The sequence below is a fragment of the Arachis hypogaea genome, chromosome 14, assembly GCF_003086295.3.
Source record: "Arachis hypogaea cultivar Tifrunner chromosome 14, arahy.Tifrunner.gnm2.J5K5, whole genome shotgun sequence".
NCBI lineage: Eukaryota > Viridiplantae > Streptophyta > Magnoliopsida > Fabales > Fabaceae > Arachis > Arachis hypogaea.
In genome coordinates this window covers 72,542,992-72,548,991 of record NC_092049.1, presented here as the reverse complement: position 1 = coordinate 72,548,991, position 6,000 = coordinate 72,542,992, and positions in this window count along the sequence as shown.

Here is a 6,000-nt window from a genome sequence, read left to right as displayed (position 1 = left end):
ATTTAGTCAAGCGAATCAAGATTTGGTTGAGAGATTTGTGATTTGCAGAATTTAAATTGCATAGAAAGTAAAGGGAATGGGTAGTTGGCATGAAATTAAAGAGAACAGAAATTAAAGTGCTGGATCTTAAAGAACAAGAAATTAAATGGCAGAAACTTAGAACGCAAGAAATGTAAATTGCAAAATCTTAAAGTGCAAGAAATGTAAATGGCTTGAATTGTAAAGGGAATGGGGAGTTGGATTTGCAGAAATTAAACAAGGAAATGTAAAATTGCAACAAGCAGAGGAATAAAAGAACACTTGGATTGAATCAGATCTAGAAACAGAATTGTAAATGAGCATGAAAACAGTAAACAGGGAATGGGAAATGGGAAATCCAGATCTCAGGACCCAAGAGACTAGAAAACCAAGTCTAGATCTCAATGCCTTCCTAGATCCAACAAGAACAATTGCAAAGGAAATTGTAAATTGCAAAGAAAGTAGATGAAGAACAATTAACCGAAACTGAAATTCAATTTTGCAGTAAAATAAAGCAGAGAGGTCTCGGGATGAGATTGAAACAGAATTTCTTCAATTCTCCAACCCAAGATCCAAGACAAGTGTAATTGAAATTCAAAACAAGAAAACTAAGAGGAAGGGAATTCAATTCTCCTTCCCCGAGACTTAGAAATTAAAATTCACTCAACACCAAAAGCTTTCCGAAAACTCTCTATGAAAACTCCAAAGAAAAGCTCCTCTAAAACTTAAATTCTAATCTATTTATACACTTTCTTCAAATGGTCTTCAAGCCTTCAATTGGGCCTTTGCTCTTGGTGGAATTGGGTTGAGAGAGGCCTTGGTTGATTGCTCTTGAAGTTTGGAAAAGAACCGAATTGAACCGGGTTGGAATCATGAAAGCTTGAGTGAAAGTTGGAGTAAAAGTTAGGGTCTAACTTTTGCTCCAACTTTTCACATCAGCACCCTTATTTTGCTGATACCAACGTTGGGGCAAAAGTTAGGGGTCTAACTTTTTCTCCAACGTTGGCCTCCCCTTAGTTATTCATGGCGCCAACGTTAGCCAGAAAGTTAGGGGCTAACGTTGGCACAAACTTTTGCTAGCCCAGGGAGTTTTTCAAGCGCCAACGTTAGCCAAAAAGTTAGGGGCTAACGTTGGCGCAAACTTTTGGTGCATCCAGGGAGTGTTTTTCATGCCAAAAGTTAGCCAAAAAGTTAGGGGCTAACTTTTGCTCCAACTTTTGCCCAAAAGTTAGCCAAAAAGTTAGGGGCTAACTTTTGCTCCAGCTTTTGCTTCCTGGTTCATAATTTATCCAAGACTCAAGTCATTCCTCCTAGCCATTCCTTCTTGCATCAACCTTTCTCCAAGCTTTCTTCACCTATCATTAATCAACCAAACACATCAAAGCTATGCTCAAAATCATGAGATATTCATTCTTTCATAATATATGACAATTATAGCATAAAACCTCATGAAATAGCATGAATTCATACATGGTTGATTAAATCAAAGGAAACATGAAAATCTACCCAATTGGCTTGCTTTTGGCTCAAGAAAGTGCATAATTCAATTGAAAACAAAAGAAAAAGGCTAGTGAAACTAGGCTAAGATGACTTGTCATCAGGAATGCCAACCTTGTGTTGTCACTGGTGCTTTTCAGCACTTTGTTGATGTTGTTGGCAATCATCTCCCCCATGTTGATGTTCTCTCCTTTCATGATGTTGTAGATGAGTACAGCTCTCTCCTTGGTCACCTCTGAAGTGTTGGATGTGGGGATTAGGGACCTCCTCACAAATTCTAGTGACCCTCTAGCTTGAGGGCTCAAATCTCTTCTCCTCAATTGATTAGGTACCCCATCCTTGTCATTGATCCAACGCACATGCATCACACAAATCTCATTTAGGATCTCATCAAATCCAGGGTCTTGCTGCTTCATTCTTTCTTCATAGCTCCAAGTGGAGCTTGTCCTCTTCACCATTAGCATCCTTTCTACGCTAGAGGGACTGTAGTCAATGGAATTCCCCCTTACATAGCTAATGTAGCCATAGTGTTGCCCTGGTTGAGGCGCTGCGTTGGCGTAGAATTCCCTCACCAAGCTCTCTACCACTTTCCTTAGTGGGTTGCATAGAAGTGACCAACCTCTATTGTTGATCTCAATGTTGATTTCAATGTGCTCGTTCCTCCCTAATTGGAACCCAACCTCTGGAATGATCTCCCTCTCACTCACCCAACCATAGAATTGGTTTTGGTTGAATGCGGAGAAAAACTTGTAGTCATTGAAGAAGCTTGAGGACCCAGAGGTTGGTTCCTTGACTTTTCTTTTCTTTGAGGCTGAGCTTTTTGGTGGTGCCATGAGTTTGAGAGAGTGTGTTTGAAAGTGAAATGGAGTTGCAAGAAAGAACAAGCAAAATAAGGTTTTGCTCCAACACCAAACTTTGGACTTGATTGTCCCAATCAAAAAAAAAGAAAGAAAGTAAGTATAGAAAGTGATGGTAAAAGATGAAAAGAGAAAGGAAGGGGAGGGTTGTATGCTCTTCGTGTGTGAATGGGGTTGTTGAAGTGGAATAGGAGATAGGGAAGTGAGGTTTTTATAATGGGTGAATGTTGTGGTGGGAAAGGTGGGAAATGAAAAGGGTAAATATTTTCCCACTTGTGGAGTGGCGCCTAGCATGAGAAGAGGCGCCAACTCTTATCTCACTGTGTCTTCTGCGTGTGTTGAGTTCGAAAGTGTAAGTACACCTTGACTTCCTTGTTTTGTGAGTTGTTTACCATGTGGGCCCCATCTTCTCTCCTGGAATAAATTTGAACCCATTAGTAATGACAAAAGAACCCTTTCACATTCCTTCTCATCAAGAGTGAATTGGATTGCAACTGATGGGTGTCCCTTGGGACACCAAACTTAATTCTTTGGCATCTCAATAAATTGATTTTATCATTGTGTATTTAATGTGTTCATAAGAGTGGAATAACATAAATCTTTTCATTCTCTTTTGATTCCAATTCCTCTGAACTCATTAAACCACATTCATATTTTTACCCAAAGCATTAAGTGCTTTCAAATTGGGTGACTTGGGCTGCTAGATGATTCTTGGTGGTGGCCACACCAAACTTAATCTTTGGACTTACTCTTCAAATCAAGATATAAATTATCTGTAAGCCTAGATTAATTGGATGAGAGGCCACACCAAACTTAGCACTTTAGCTAGTCCTCAGCCCAATCACTCATCATGATCAATGCCTTCATCAAGTTGCAACTCCGGAATAGAAAAAAAATGTAAAGAAAATCTAGCTACCAAAGCAAAAATCAACATTCTAATCTGCAATTGTAAACTAATCCTAATATGGCAATCTAAGATAAATGAGAGAATGAAAATTAAACTACCTAATGCAACAAATTTTTAAACTACTTCTAAGAAAAGTAACTAAATCAAAAAGGATAAAGTGTTGGGGTGCCTCCCAACTAGCGCTTCTTTATTGTGATTAGCTTGACATTCCTTCATTTTTAGCTGAGCTTGTAGCTCACTTCCTGCTCCTCTAAGGAGCCTCCCAAGTAGTGTTTGAGTCTATTGCAATTGACAGTAAAAGTTCTCTGAGTCTTGTCCTCCATGAGCTCCACATGACCATAGGGAAACACCTTGAGTATGGTGAAAGGTCCTGATAATCTAGACTTCAGTTTTCCAGGGAAGAACTTGAGTCTTGAGTTGTAGAGTAACATTTTCTGTCCTTCAGTGAACTCCTTTCTTGCTATCTTTTGGTCATGCCACCTTTTTGTGTTCTCTTTGTAGATTTTTGCATTCTCATATGCTTGATTCCTAAACTCTTCCAGCTCATTGAGCTGCATTAATCTCTTTTCTCCAGTAGCTTGCTCATCATAGTTTAACATCTTTAGAGCCCAAAAGGCTCTATGTTCAAGTTCAACTGGCAAGTGACAAGCCTTGCCATATACCAGTTGGTATGGAGACATCCCAATGGGAGTCTTATAGGCTATCCTGTAGGCCCATAGTGCATCATCCAGCTTCTTAGACCAATCTTTTCTTGAGCTTCCAACAGTTTTTTCAAGGATTTTTTTTAGCTCTCTGTTGAAAATTTCAGCTTACCCGTTGGTCTGTGGGTGGTATGGAGTTGCAACTTTATGCTTCACTACATATCTAAGAAGGAGTGCTTCGAGTTATTTGTTGCAGAAGTGTGTCCCTCCATCACTAATGAGAGCTTTGGGGACTCCAAATCTACTGAAAATGTTTCTTCTCAAGAAGCTTATCATAACTTTGTTGTCATTTGTTGCAGTGGCTATCGCTTCTACCCATCTTGAGGCATAATCAACAGCCACCAATATGTAGCTATTTGAGTAGGAGGTTGGGAAGGGTCCCATGAAATCAATCCCCTATACATCAAACAGCTCCAACTCTAGTATGAATTGTTGTGGCATCTCATTTCTCTTGGTTTGATTACCAGCTCTTTGGCATTCATCACATCTTGACACCATTTTCTTGGCATCCTTAAACATTGTTGGCCAGTAAAATCCGGATTGAAGCACTTTTGCTGCTGTCCTTTCTCCATTAAAGTGACCTCCATATGCAGATCCATGGCACTGCCATAATACTTCCTGCCCTTCCTCATGGGGTATACACCTTCTTAGGATTCCATCGGCACACTTTTTGAACAAATAAGGATCATCCCAGATGTAGTGTTTGGCATCCTTGATTAGCTTCCTCCTCATGTGCCTATTGATGTTAGTTGGTAGCTCCCCAATAGCCTTGAAGTTGGCTATGTCTGCAAACCAAGGGGCTACTTGAATCATCATCAATTGTTCATCAGGAAAGCTTTCATTGACTGCTACTTGCTGCATCTTTTCTTCTTGTGGGATCCTTGAGAGGTGGTCAGCTACCTTGTTCTCTGCTTTGCTCCTATCTTTAATCTCAATATCAAATTCTTGGAGCAACAAAATCACCTTATTAGTCTGGGCTTAGATTCTTGTTTGGTAAGCAAGTATTTGAGTTCTGCATGATCAGTGAATACAATTACTTTTGAGCCAATAAGATATTATCTAAACTTGTCAAAAGCAAAAAATATGGCTAAAAGCTCTTTCCCCGTGGTGGTATAGTTTCTTTGATTCTCATTGAGAACCTTGCTAGCATAGTAAACAACATGTACTAGCTTGTCTTTCTTCTGTCCCAGAACAGCACCAACAGCAAAATCAGATGCATCACACATTAGTTCAAAGGGAAGATCCCAGCTTGGTGGTGTTATAATAGGTACAGAGGAGAGTTTATTCTTAAGTTCATCAAAGGCTATCATGCACTCTCTATAAAAAACAAAGGGAGTATTTGAGACAAGTAGGTTACTAAGGGGTTTTGTAATTTTTGAAAAATCTTTGATAAATCTCCTATAGAACCCAGCGTGTCCCAAAAAGCTTCTGATTGCTTTGACATTGCAAGGTGGAGGTAATTTTTCAATTACTTCCACTTTTGCCTTGTTCACTTCTATGCCATCTTTTGAAATCTTGTGACCAAGAACCACCCTTTCAGTCACCATAAAATGGCACTTCTTCCAGTTTAAAACTAGGTTGGTTTCTTGACACCTTTTTAGCACAAGAGCAAGATGGTATAGGCAATTAGAATATGAATTTCCAAATACAGAGAAGTCATCCATGAATACTTCTATGAACTTCTCAATCATGTCTGAAAAAATGGAGAGCATGCACCTTTGGAATGTTGCAGTTGCATTACACAATCCAAAGGGCATTCTCCTATAAGCAAAAACACCATATGGACAAGTAAATGAAGTTTTTTCCTGGTCCTTGGGGTCTACAACAATTTGGTTGTAGCCCGAATACCCATCTAGGAAGCAATAATATTCATGTCCTGCCAATCTTTCAAGCATCTGGTCCATGAAAGGTAAGGGAAAATGGTCCTTCCGGGTGGTTTCATTAAGTTTCCGGTAGTCAATGCACATACGCCATCTGGTCACTGTCCTTGTGGGTATCAATTCCTTCTTCTCATTTGCCA